The 14,509-nt window shown below is 43.1% G+C and overlaps 1 long non-coding RNA gene across 1 annotated transcript in view; it reads left to right on the top strand.

The window, feature by feature from the left end:
* Nucleotides 1-13,568, top strand: part of LOC140199852 (uncharacterized) — a 140,680-nt gene extending 127,112 nt beyond the window's left edge. Inside the window, exon 3 of the long non-coding RNA XR_011886507.1 lies at nucleotides 13,372-13,568. This is a non-coding gene — a long non-coding RNA (uncharacterized lncRNA). The remainder of the gene's footprint in view (nucleotides 1-13,371) is intronic.
* Nucleotides 13,569-14,509: the final 941 nt, after the last annotated feature.

Genomic DNA, 14,509 nt, shown 5'->3' with positions numbered 1-14,509 from the left:
CAGTGTTTTCCGCCCTTTAGTGTTATGCAGCTCTACCCATTTCGATTCCACATCCTCCCGGCCAATGTCCTTCCTTTCTATTGCATTAATCTCCTCTCTAACCAGCAATGCTACCCCTTTTCTTTCATGTCTATCCCTCCTGAATATTGAATATCCCTGAATATTGAGCTCCCATCCTTGGTCACCCTGGAGACATGTCTCTGTGATCCCAACTATATCATATTAATTAATAACAATCTGCACTTTTAATTCATCCACCTTGTTACGATTGCTCCTTGCATTGACACGCAAAGCCTTCAGGCTTGCTTTTACAACACTCTTGGCCCTTATACAATTATGTTGAAAAGTGGCACTATTTGATATTTGCCCTGGATTTGCTGGCCTGCCACTTTTACTTTTCACCTTACTACTTTTTGCTTCTACCCTCATTTTACACCCCTCTGTCTCTCTGCACTTTTTCCCATCCCCCTGTTGTGAACTAACCTCCTCTCTCCTAGTCTCTTTAATTTGATTCCCACCCCCCCCCCAACCATTCCAGTTTAAAGTCACCTCAGTAGCCCTTGCAAATCTCCCCACCAGGATATTGGTCCCCCTAGGATTCAAGTATAACTCGTCCTTCTTGTAAGAAATGATATTAAATCATTAGAAAGAGGTGATATAGGATCGGAAGGTGCAGAATCTTTATGGGTTGAGCTAAGAAATAGCAGCGGTAAAAGGACACTGATGGCAGTTATTTATAGGCCTCCAAACAGCTGCAGGGATGTGGACTACAAATTACAACAGGAATTAGAAAAGGCTTGTCAGAAGGGCAGTGTTATGATAATTGTGGGGGATTTTAACATGCGAGTAGATTGGGAAAATCAGGTCAGCACTGGATCTCAAGAGAGAGAATTTGTAGAATATCTGCGAGATGGCTTTTTAGAACAGCTTGTTGTTGAGCCCACTAGGGGATCGGCTGTACTGGATTGGGTATTGTGTAATGAACCGGCAGTGATTAGAGAGATTGAGGTGAAGGAACCCTTGGGAGGCAGTAATCATAACATGATTGAGTTCACTGTGAAATTAGAAAAAGAGAAGCCGAAATCTGATGTGTCGGTATTTCAGTGGAGTAAAGGAAATTACAGTGCGATGAGAGAGGAAATGGCCAAAGTTGACTGGAAAGGGACACTGGCGGGAAAGACAGCAGAGCAGCAGTGGCTGGAGTTTATGCGAGAAATGAGGAATGTGCAAGACAGGTATATTCCAAAAAAGAAGAAATTTTCGTCTGGAAAAAGGATGCAACGGTGGTTGACAAGAGAAGCCAAAGCCAAAGTTAAAGCAAAGGAGAGGGCATACAAGGAAGCAAAAATTAGTGGCAAGACAGAGGATTGGGATGTTTTTAAAACCTTACAAAAGGAAACCAAGAAGGTCATTAAGAGAGGAAAGATTAACTATGAAAGGAAGCTAGCAAATAATATCAAAGAGGATACTAAAAGCTTTTTCAAGTATATAAAGAGTAAAAGACAGGTGAGAGTAGATATAGGACCGATAGAAAATGATGCTAGAGAAATTGTAATGGGAGATAAGGAGATGGCAGAGGAACTGAACGAGTATTTTGCATCAGTCTTCACTGAGGAAGACATCAGCAGTATACCGGACACTCAAGGGTGGCAGGGAAGAGAAGTGTGCGCCGTCACAATTACGACAGAGAAAGTACTCAGGAAGCTGAATAGGCAAAAGGTAGATAAATTTCCTGGACCAGATGGAATGCACCCTTGTGTTCTGAAGGAAGTAGCTGTGGAGATTGCGGAGGCATTAGCGATGATCTTTCAAAAGTCGATAGATTCTGGCATGGTTCTGGAAGACTGTAAGATTGCAAATGTCACTCCGCTATTTAAGAAGGGGGCAAGGAAGCAAAACGGAAATAATAGACCTGTTAGCTTGACATCGGTGGTTGGGAAGTTGTTGGAGTCGATTGTCAAGGATGAGGTTACAGAGTACCTGGAGGCATATGACAAGATAGGCAGAACTCAGCATGGATTCCTTAAAGGAAAATCCTGCCTGACAAACCTATTACAATTTTTTGAGGAAATTACCAGTAGGCTAGACAAGGGAGATGCAGTGGATGTTGTGTATTTGGATTTTCAGAAGGCCTTTGACAAGGTGCCACACATGAGGCTACTTAACAAGATAAGAGCCCATGGAATTACAGGCAAGTTACACACATGGATAGAGTATTGGCTGATTGGCAGGAAACAGAGAGTGGGAATAAAGGGATCCTATCCTGGTTGGCTGCCAGTTACCAGTGGTGTTCCACAGGGATCAGTGTTGGGGCCGCTTCTTTTTACATTGTACATCAACAATTTGGATTATGGAATAGATGGCTTTGTGGCTAAGTTTGCTGACAATACGAAGATAGGTGGAGGGGCCAGTAGTGCTGAGGAAACGGAGAATCTGCAGAGAGACTTGGATAGATTGGAAGAATGGGCAGAGAAGTAGCAAATGAAGTACAATGTTGGAAAGTGTATGGTTATGCACTCTGGCAGAAAAAATAAATGGGCAGACTATTATTTAAATGGGGAAAGAATTCAAAGTTCTGAGATGCAACGGGACTTGGGAGTCCTTGTACAGGATACCCTTAAAGTTAACCTCCAGGTTGAGTCAGTAGTGAAGAAGGCAAATGCAATGTTGGCATTCATTTCTAGAGGAATAGAGTATAGGAGCAGCGATGTGATGTTGAGGCTCTATAAGGCGCTGGTGAGACCTCACTTGGAGTACTGTGGGCAGTTTTGGTCTCCTTATTTAAGAAAGGATGTGCTGATGTTGGAGAGGGTACAGAGAAGATTCACTAGAATGATTCCAGGAATGAGAGGGTTAACATATGAGGAACGTTTGTCCGCTCTTGGACTGTATTCCTTGGAGTTTAGAAGAACGAGGGGAGACCTCATAGAAACATTTCGAATGTTGAAAGGCATGGACACAGTGGATGTGGCAAAGTTGTTTCCCATGATTGGGGAGTCTAGTACGAGAGGGCATGACTTAAGGATTGAAGGGCGCCCATTCAGAACAGAAATGCAAAGAAATTTTTTTAGTTAGAGGGTGGTGAATCTATGGAATTTGTTGCCACGCGCAGCAGTGGAGGCCAAGTCATTGGGTGTATTTAAGGTAGAGATTGATTGGTATCTGAGTGGCCAGGGCATCAAAGGTTATGGTGAGAAGGCAGGGGAGTGGGACTAAATAGGAGAATGGATCAGCTCATGATAAAAAGGTGGAGCAGACTCGATGGGCCGAATGGCCTACTTCTGCTCCTTTGTCTTATGGTCTTATGGTCACACCTGCACCAAAAGAGGTCCCAATGATCTAAAAACTTGAATCCCTGCCCCCTGCTCCAATCCCTCAGCCACGCATTTATCCTCCACCTCACTGCATTCCTACTCTCACTGTCGCGTAGCACAGGCAGTAATCCTGAGATTATTACCTTTGCAGTCCTTTTTCTCAACTCCTTATATTCTCCTTTCAGAACGCCTTCCCTTTTCCTACCTATGTCATTGGTACCTATATGTACCATGACCTCTGGCTCCTCATCCTCCCACTTCAGGATATCTTGGACGTGATCAGAAATATCCTGGACCCTGGCACCAGGGAGGCAAACTACCAGCCAGGTATCTGGACTGCGTCCACAGAAAGGACAGATAGGGAGGCAAAAGAGGTGGGAAGGTGGCACTGTTGATCAGAGGTAGTGTCACAGCTGCAGAAAAGGAGGAAGTCATGGAGGGATTGTCAACAGAATCTCTGTGGATGGAACAGGAAGGGGTCAATAACTCTACTGGGTGTTTTTTATGGACCACCCAATAGTAACAGGGATATCGAGGAGCAGATAGGGAGACAGATTCTGGGATGTAATAATAACAGGGTTGGCGTGGTGGGGGATTTTAATTTCCCAGATATCAATTGACATCTCCCTAGAGCAAGTGGTTTAGATGGGGTGGAGTTTGTTAGATGTTTTCAAGAAGGTTTCTTGACACAATATGTAGATAAGCCTACAAGAAGAGAGGTTTAGTTGATCTGGTATTGGGAAATGAACCTGATCAGATGTCAGATCTCTCAGTGGGAGAGCATTTTGGAGATAGTGATCTCAATTCTATCTCCTTTACCATAGCATTGGAGAGGGATAGGAACAGACAAGTTAGGAAAGCACTTAATTGGAGTAAGGGGAAATATGAGGCTATCAGGCAGGAACTTGGAAGCATAAATTGGGAACAGATGTTCTCAGGGAGATGTACGGAAGAAATGTGGCAAATGTTCAGGGGATATTTGTATAGAGTTCTGCATATGCACGTTCCACTGAGACGGAAAGGATGGTAGGGTACAGGAACTGTGGTGTACAAAGGCTGTTGTAAATCTAGTCAAGAAGAAAAGAGGAGCTTACGAAAGGTTCAATAAACTAGGTAATAATAGAGAACTAGAAGATTATCAGGTTAGCAGGAAGGAACTTAAGAAAGAAATTAGGAGAGCCAGAAAACATAGAAAATAGGTGCAGGAGTAGGCCATTCGGCCCTTCAAGCCTGCACCGCCATTTATTATGATCATGGCTGATCATCCAACTCAGAACCCTGCACCAGCCTTCGCTCCATATCCCCTGATCCCCATAGCCACAAGGGCCATATCTAACTCCCTCTTAAATATAGCCAATGAACTGGCCTCAACTGTTTCCTGTGGCAGGGAATTCCACAGATTCACCACTCTCTGTGTGAAGAAGTTTTTCCTAATCTCGGTCCTAAAAGGCTTCCCCCTTATCCTCAAACTGTGACCCCTCGTTCTGGACTTCCCCAACATCGGGAACAATCTTCCTGCATCTAGCCTGTCCAATCCCTTTAGGATTTTATACGTTTCAATCAGATTCCCCCTCAATCTTCTAAATTCCAACGAGTACAAGCCTAGTTCATCAAGTCTTTCTTCATATGAAAGTCCTGCCATCCCAGGAATCAATCTGGTGAACCTTCTTTGTACCTCCTCTATGGCAAGGATGTCTTTCCTCAGATTAGGGGACCAAAACTGCACACAATACTCCAGGTGTGGTCTCACCAAGGCCTTGTACAACTGCAGTAGTACTTCCCTGCTCCTGTACTCGAATCCTCTTGCTATAAATGCCAGCATACCATTCGCCTTTTTCACCACCCGCTGTACCTGCATGCCCACTTTCAATGACTGGTGTATAATGACACCCAGGTCTTGTTGCACCTCCCCTTTTCCTAATCGGCCACCATTCAGATAATAATCTGTTTTCCTGTTTTTGCCACCAAAGTGGGTAACTTCACATTTATCCACATTAAATTGCATCTGCCATGAATTTGTCCACTCACCCAACCTATTCAAGTCACTATCTAAGAATCCTCTTAGCATTCTCCTCACAGCTAACACTGCCGCCCAGCTTCGTGTCATCCGCAAACTTGGAGATGCTGCATTTAATTCCCTCATCCAAGTCATTAATATATATTGTAAACAACTGGGGTCCCAGCACTGAGCCTTGCGGTACCCCACTAGTCACTACCTGCCATTCTGAAAAGGTCCTGTTTATTCCCCACTCTTTGCTTCCTGTCTGCTAACCAATTCTCTGTCCACATCAATACCTTACCCCCAATACAGTGTGCTTTAAGTTTGCACACTAATCTCCTGTGTGGGACCTTGTCAAAAGCCTTTTGAAAATCCAAATATACCACATCCACTGGTTCTCCCCTATCAACTCTACTAGTTACATCCTCAAAAAATTCTATGAGATTCGTCAGACATGATTTTCCTTTCCCAAATCCATGCTGACTTTGTCTGATGATTTCACCGCTTTCCAAATGTGCTGTTATCACATCTTTGATAACTGACTCCAGCAGTTTCCCCACCACCGACGTTAGGCTAACCGGTCTATAATTCCCCAGTTTCTCTCTCCCTCCTTTTTTAAAAGGTGGGGTTACATTAGCCACCCTCCAATCCTCAGGATCTAGTCCAGAATCTAACGAGTTTTGAAAAATTATCACTAATGCATCCATTATTTCTTGGGCTACTTCCTTAAGCAGTCTGGGATGCAGACCATCTGGCCCTGGGGATTTATCTGCCTTTAATCCTTTCAATTTACCTAACACCACTTCCCTACTAACATGTATTTCGCTCAGTTCCTCCATCTCACTGGACCCTCTGTCCCCTACTATTTCTGGAAGATTATTTATGTCCTCCTTAGTGAAGACAGAACCAAAGTAATTATTCAATTGGTCTGCCATGTCCTTGCTCCACATAATCAATTCACTTGTTTCTGTCTGTAGGGGACCTACATTTGTCTTTACCAGTCTTTTCCTTTTTACATATCTATAAAAGCTTTTACAGTCAGTTTTTATATTCCCTGCCAGTTTTCTCTCATAATCTTTTTTCCCCTTCCTAATTAAGCCCTTTGTCCTCCTCTGCTGAACTCTGAATTTCTCCCAGTCCTCAGCTGAGCTACTTTTTCTGGCTAATTTGTACGCTTCTTCTTTGGAATTGATACTATCCCTAATTTCTCTTGTCAGACACGGGTGCACTGCCTTTCTTTGATTTATTCTTTTGCCAAACTGGGATGAACAATTGTTGTAGTTCATCCATGCAATCTTTAAATGCTTGCCATTGCATATCCACCGTCAATCCTTTAAGTGTCATTTGCCAGTCTATCTTAGCTAATTCACGTCTCATACCTTCAAAGTTACCCCTCTTTAAGTTCAGAACCTTTGTTTCTGAATTAACTATGTCACTCTCCACCTTAATGAAGAATTCCACCATATTATGGTCACTGTTACCCAAGGGGCCTTTCACGACAAGATTGCTAATTAACCCTTCCTCATTGCTCAAACCCAGTCTAGAATAGCCTGCTCTCTAGTTGGTTTCTCGACATGTTGGTTCAAAAAACCATCCCGCATACATTCCAAGAAATCCTCTTCCTCAGCACCTTTACCAATTTGGTTCACCCAATCTAGATGTAGATTGAAGTCACCCATTATAACTGCAGTTCCTTTATTGCACGCATTTCTAACTTCCTGTTTAATGCCATCCTCAACCTCACTACTACTGTTAGGTGGCCTGTACACAACTCCCACCAGCGTTTTCTGCCCCTTAGTGTTATGCAGCTCTACCGATATCGATTTCACATCCTCCCGGCTAATGTCCTTCCTTTCTATTGCTTTAATCTCCTCCCTAACCAGCAATGCTACCCCTTCTCCTTTTCTTTCATGTCTATCCCTCCTGAATATTGAATATCCCTGAATGTTGAGCGCCCATCCTTGGTCACCCTGGACCCATGTCTCTGTGATCCCAACTATATCATATTAATTAATAACAATCTGCACTTTTAATTCATCCACCTTGTTACGAATGCTCCCTGCATTGACACACAAAGCCTTCAGGCTTGTTTTTACAACTCTCTTAGCCCTTATACAATTATGTTGAAAAGTGGCCCTTTTAGATATTTGCCCTGGATTTGCCGGCCTGCCACCTTTACTTTTCACCTTACTACTTTTTGCTTCTACCCTCATTTTACACCCCTCTGTCTCTCTGCACTTTTCCCCATCCACCTGCTGAGAACTGAGAAATCTTCGTCTTGTTATGGTTAATGATTCAGTTATTAGCAGAGGGAGAAGTGCTGCTATCACGTAAAATACATATGTACATTTCTAATTCCCTCAGCAGACAGGGTTGCAATTGGTGGAAATTATAGAAAGGGTGCAGAAGAGATTTACAAGGATGTTGCCTGGATTGGGGAGCATGCTTTATGAGAATAGGTTGAGTGAACTCGGCCTTTTCTCCTTGGAACGAAGGAGGATGAGAGGTGACCTGATAGAGGTGTATAAGATGATGAGAGGCACTGGTTGTGTAGATAGTCAGAGGCCTTTTCCCAGGGCTGAAATGGTTGCCACAAGAGGACACAGGTTTAAGGTGCTGGGGAGCAGGTACAGAGGAGATGTCAGGGGTAAGTTTCTTTACGCAGAGAGTTGTGAATGCGTGGAATGGGCTGCCAGCAATGGTGATGGAGGTGGATATGATAGGGTCTTTTAAGAGACTTTTGAATAGGCATATGGAGCTTAGAAAAATAGAGGGCTATGGGTAAGCCCAGCAATTTCTAAGGTAGGGACATGTTCGGCACAACTTTGTTGGCCGAAGGGCCTGTATTGTGCTGTAGGTTTTCTATGCTTCTATGTTGGGTGAGTGTTGATTTAAAACTGCTGCCTGCTCCAGTTTGTCCTTATAATGAAATCTGCCAGGAACCATTGTACCCAGGAAAACCTGGATGTGTGGATATCAAATTGGCTTGCTCATAGAAGGCAGATTTAGTTGTTATTCTTTCTGCAGGTCGGTGACCAGTGCTGTTGCTCAGGGATCTGATGTTTGTGATATTTATAAACAACTTGTATGAGCAACTGGATGGCTAGTCTAGTAAGATTGCAGATGAAATGATGGCTGATGGCTTTATGGAAGCTGTAGAAATTGGTCATGGAGTCCAATGATACTTTGACAGGATACACAGCAGGGCCAGTAAGTAGCAAGTGGAGATCAACTCAGAATTTTGTGACGCAATTCACTTTGGAAGGTCGGATTGAAGTAACATAGGGTTAAAGTAAGGATACAGTAGTATAGAGGGACAAAGGGATCAATGTTGATCTGTCAAAGAACCACCTCAATATGAAGAAAGCTTATAATAACCTTTTCGCAAGGATAAGTAGCGGAATTTTGGATGTAGTATTGAATTCGATTGGTAGACTGGTAGGGGTATTGCAAAATAAATATCCAAGTTCTTTTTTTAAAGGTGGGAAATGGAACAATCTTGGAAGACAAACTTATCACAGAGGGTTAGACCTAATGGGCATGTACGTGCCTACGGAGGTGTATTTAAAATACTACTTTTCCTTCTAAATTTTAATCGGTAAAAATTGGCGCTCCTAACAATTCTTCTGAAGATTAATCAAGCCAGTGCCTATTTTCAGTGCATACCCTCATGAATGTATTTGCTCGTTTAACATTAACATTGTTCCAGTGAGGTCAAGTGAACATCTTGTACAATGTTTCCTATAGTCCAAATCTTTCAGTATTCACGTCAACGCTATAATTCATTTATATTTTTAAATTATTCCTTGACTGTTTATGCCAACTAAACAAACCCTTAAATTATGAACTGTTTGTTAGTAGTCCTATTCAGAAGAAAAACACAGGAATCACACTTGCTCCAATCGTGTAATGTTTGCTATCTTCTGGTCAAGGAAAGTAAGAAGGTGATAAATAGGAGCTATAGGTATGTAGTCACACTGGGGCCTGGGGAGACAGAAGAGTGGGTAACAGTCAGGAGAGAGAAGAGCAGGAGTCAGAGGCTAGAGAGCACCCCTTGACAATAACTACTCCTGCTTGAGTACTTTTGGGGTGGGACTGCCTACCTAGGGGAAGCAACAGTGGCCATGCCTCTGGCACAGAGTCTGGCCCTGTGGCTCAGAAGGGTAGGGAAAGGAAGAAGATGGCAGCAGTGATAGGGGGTCAGATAGGCAATTCTGTGGACGCAGGAAAGAAACACAGATGGTAACTTGCCAGGGCCCAGGATTTTCTGATCGCGTCCACGATATCCTGAAGTGGGAAGGAGAACAGCCAGAGGTTGTGGTACATATTGGTGTCAATGATATAGGCAGGAAGAGGGAGGAGGTCCTGAAAGCAGACTACAGGGAATTAGGAAGGAAGTTGAGAAGTAGGACAACAAAGGTAGTCATCTCAGGATTACTGCCTGTGCCACGTGACAGTGAGTATAGGAATAGAGTGAGCTGGAGGATAAATGTATGGCTGAGGGTTTGGAGCAGGGGGCAGGGATTCAGATTTCTGGATCATTGGGACCTCTTTTGGGGCAGGTGTGACCTGTACAAAAAGGATGGGTTGCACCTGAATCCAAGGGGGACCAATATCCTGGCAGGGAGGTTTGCTAAGGCTATTGGGGAGAGCTTAAACTAGGATTACTGGAGGGTGGGAACCAAATTGAAGAGACAGAGATTGGCTCACAAATAGAGAAAGCTTGGAGACAGTGCAAGAGGGAGGATAGGCAGGTGATAGAGAAGGAACATATTCAGACCGATGGTTTGCGATGTGTCTATTTTAATGCAAGGAGTATTGTGAACAAAGCGGATGAGCTTAGAGTGTGGATCAGTACTTGGAGCTATGATATTGTGGCCATTACAGAGACTTGTATGCCTCAGGGGCAGGAATGGTTACTTTTCATGCCAGGCTTTAGATGTTTCAGAGAGGACAGATAGCAAGGCAAAAGAGGTGGGAAGGTGGCACTGTTGATCAGAGGTAGTGTCACAGCTGTAGAAAAGGGGGAAGTCATGGAGAGATTGTCTACAGAATCTCTATGGATGGAACAGGTAGGGGTCAATAACTCTACTGGGTGTTTTTTATAGACCACCCAATAGTAACAGGGACATCGAGGAGCAGATAGGGAGACAGATTCTGGGAAGGTGTTATAATAACAGAGTTGTCATGGTGGGGGATTTTAATTTCCCAGACATCAATTGACATGTCCCTAGAGCAAGGGGTTTAGATGGGGTGGAGTTTGTTAGATGTTTTCAAGAAGGCTTCTTGACACAATATGTAGATAAGCCTATAAGAGGAGAGGTTTACTTGATTTGGTATTGGGAAATGAACCTGGTCAGATGTCAGATCTCTCAGTGGGAGAGCATTTTGGAGATAGTGATCACAATTCTATCTCCTTTACCATAGTATTGGAGAGGGATAGGAACAGACAAGTTAGGAAAGTGTTTAATTGGAGTAAGGGGAAATATGAGGCTATCAGGCAGGCTTGGAAGCATAAATTGGGAAAGATGTTCTCAGAGAGATGTACGGAAGAAATGTGGCAAATGTTCAGGGGATATTTGCGTGGAGTTCTGCATAAGCACGTACCACTGAGACAGGGAATGGATGGTAGGGTACAGAAACTGTGGTGTACAAAGGCTGTTGTAAATCTAGTCAAGGAGAAAAGCAGAGCTTATGAAAGGTTCAAACAACTAGGTAATAATAGAGAACTAGAAGATTATAAGGTTAGCAGGAAGGAGCTTAAGAAAGAAATTAGAAGAGCCAGAAGGTTCCATGAGAAGGCCTTGGCGGACAGGATTAAGGAAAACCTACGAGTATCTGAAGAGCAGGAGGATAAAATGTGAGAGAATAGGACCAATCAAGTGTGACATTGGAAAAGTGTGTATGGAACCTGAGGAGATAGCAGAGGTACTTAATTGCTTCAGTATTCACTACAGAAAAGGATCTTGGCGATTGTAGGGATGACTTACAATGGACTGAAAAGCTTGAGCATGTAGATATTAAGAAAGAGGATGTGCTGGAGCTTTTGGAAAGCATCAAGTTGAAGTAGCCTCTGGGACCGGATGAGATGTACCCCAGGCTACTGTGGGAGGCGATGGAGATTGCTGAGCCTCTGGTGATGATTTTTGCATCCTCAATGGGGACAGAAGAAGTTCCAGAGGATTGCAGGGTTGCAGATGTTGTTCCATTATGCAAGAAAGGGAGTAGAGATAGCCCAGGAAATTATAGACCAGTCAGTCTTATTTCAGTGTTTGGTAAGTTGATGGAGAAGATCCTGAGAGGCAGGATTTATGAACATTTGGAGAGGCATAATATGATTAGGAATAGTTAACATGGCTTTGTCAAAGGCTGGTCGTGCCTTACGAGCATGGTTGAATTTTTTGGGGATGTGACTAAACACATTGATGAAGGTGGAGCACTAGATGTTGTGTATATAGATTTCAGCAAGGCATTTGACAAGATACCCCATGCAAGGCTTATTGAGGAAGTAAAGAGGCATTGGATCCAAGGGGACATTGCTTTGTGTATCCAGAACTGGCTTGTCCACAGAAGGCAAAGAGTGGTTGTAGATGGGTCATATTCTGCATGGAGGCCTGTGACCAGTGGTGTGCCTCAGGGATCTGTTCCGGCACCTCTACTCTTAGTGATTTTTATTAATGACCTGGATGAAGAAGTGGAGAGATGGGTTAGTAAATTGGCTGATGACATAAGGTTGGAGGTGTTGGAGGGCTGTCAGAAGTTACAGCAGTACATTGGTAGGATGCAAGACTGGGCTGAGAAGTAGCAGATGGAGTTCAACCCAGATAAGTGTGAGGTGGTTCATTTTGGTAGGTCAAATATGATGACAGAATATAGTATTAACGTTAAGACTCTTGGCAATGTGGAGGATCAGAGGGATCTTGGGGTCCGAGTCAATATGACACTCAAGGCTGCTGTGCAGGTTGACTCTGTGGTTAAGAAAGCATACGGTGTATTGGCCTTCATCAATCATGGGATTGAGTTTAGGAGCTGAGAGGTAATGTTGCAGCTATATAGGACGCTGGTCAGACCTCACTTGGAGTACTGTGCTCAGGAAGGATGTGGAAACCATAGAAAGGGAGCGGAGGAGATTTACAAGGATGTTGCCTGGACTGGGGATCATGCCTTATGAGAATAGGTTGAGTGAACTAGGCCCTTTTCCCTTGATGCGACGGAGGATGAGAGGTGACCTGATAGAGATGTATAAGATGATGAAAGGCATTGATTGTCAGGGGTTTTTTGCCAGGGTTGAAATGGCTAGCACAAGAGGGCAGAGTTTTGAGGTGCTTGTAAGAAGGTACAGAGCAGATGTCGGGGGTAAGTTCTTTTATGCAAAGTGTGGTGAGTGTATGGAATGGGCTGCCAGTGGCGGTGGTGCAAGCAGGTATGATAGGGTCTTTTAAGAGAGTCTTGGATAGGTACATGGAGCTCAGAAAAATAGAAGGCTGTGGGTAACCCTGGGTAATTTCTAAAGTAAGGACATGTTTGTCACAGCTTTGTGGGCTGAAGGGCCTGTATTGTGCTGTAGCTTTTCTATAATTCTATGTTCCTAACTCAGCTCATCACTTTTCATCTGCAGAATTCAAGTTCCTCACGCAAAACTTTCTCACCAATATTACATGTTCAATAAATGTCTCTTCACTTACTTCTGCAGTCCTTAAAATACATTGTAAATGAAGCCGCTGCTTTTGCTGTTACTCATCTCTAACTATGTATCGATAAACTAATCTAACACATTAATGCCTACTCATTCTCTCTCTTGGCAGTCATTTCTCTGTCTGTGTTAGTTTGATGCATGACCCTGTAACCTCTGCACTAAAACATCCAGTCGTGCATTTATCAAATGCAAACACATGCATATATTGGTTCTTCTTTAATAAACTGCTTATTGAATCCTTACCTGAACATGGAGAAGGTGCAGTCATTGTTCAACAAGCCCCAAGGCTTTTGTCTGATTCAAAGAAAAATAATTCCTAGTTTTTCTGGTATCTGAGTCTAATTTATTTTTTTTCTTAATAGGCCAAGCATGCAGTTTCATGGACGGGTTCTGCAAACGTGGGAGATGCCCAATTGGCTATGCTGGAAAAAGAGGAGAATGTCCCTTGAACGCATTATGTTGCCAGCCAACTTATGCATAGTGAAATCTGCGCTAAGAATGCACTTCCCTTATTTGCTCTCAGTAACTTGAAAACTGATTAAACAGCTGCAGCAATAAATATCAGTGGTTGTTTTAATATTGTTTCTATTTCTCATGGTTACTCTTTTGCATCAGAGTGCAGAAAGTGAAAATAATTTGTTCTAAATAGAAAGAATTATTTTCAAACCTGTGGGAATCACAGCAAATATAAACAGATGAAGCAGGCAGGGATGAATAATAGACGACCTGTGGACACAGTTGTCCCATGCAGCATCAGTGTATGTTTTGAACGTTCAGGATGTCAAGGACCACGAGACAAAGTGTCTTATATCTAAAGCAATAACAATTCTCTTACTCTACAGCTGCCCAACATGCAAAACTTTCCAGTGAATTCTAATTTCATTTCCTCGTGTTAGGGGATGGCAAAACCATAGTTTGCAGTCACACAAGATGGACTGGGAAGGTGACTGGCAGAAGGACATCTGTAGCTGACATGTCACACCTTGTGATAATTCATCAGAACAAAGCTACCAAAAAGCCATGCACTTTCCAGCAGATGTTTCACATTCTTTCTTGAGTGCTATGATCGTTTTTTTCCTGTCAAATTCTTGGCATAGCATTGCTTACATCTGCTGAATGTTGAAATATATTTCACAAATAAGAAATGTGACTATTCTGCAAAGTAGCAGAAATTCTATATTGCGTCACCACTAACAGTGCAATGTTTCGAGGAAATTGACTAGATGCAATGCCTTGTAAAGCCTGAGCATAACATCCTTGCTTTTTATTCCAGTACTCTGGAAATGAATGGCAAAATTTCATTAATGATGTCACTGAGTACAGGAAGGAGACAAAGGGCCAAGTGCCAGTTTTTAGCAGTCTTTGGAGAGTGGCGTAGATGCAGTAGAAGCATTCGCACATAGGTCTGGAACAGAGCTTGAGAGGAAGTCTCTATAAAAGAGGTATCGCCTACTGGAGCGGTAATCGTCGAAGTGGCAAAGCTTTGGCTTAACAGGCTTT

Source organism: Mobula birostris, chromosome 6, assembly GCF_030028105.1.
Source record: "Mobula birostris isolate sMobBir1 chromosome 6, sMobBir1.hap1, whole genome shotgun sequence".
Lineage (NCBI taxonomy): Eukaryota > Metazoa > Chordata > Chondrichthyes > Myliobatiformes > Myliobatidae > Mobula > Mobula birostris.
The sequence above is the reverse complement of the archived record's forward strand: the minus strand, read 5'-3'. Positions and strand labels throughout refer to the sequence as shown.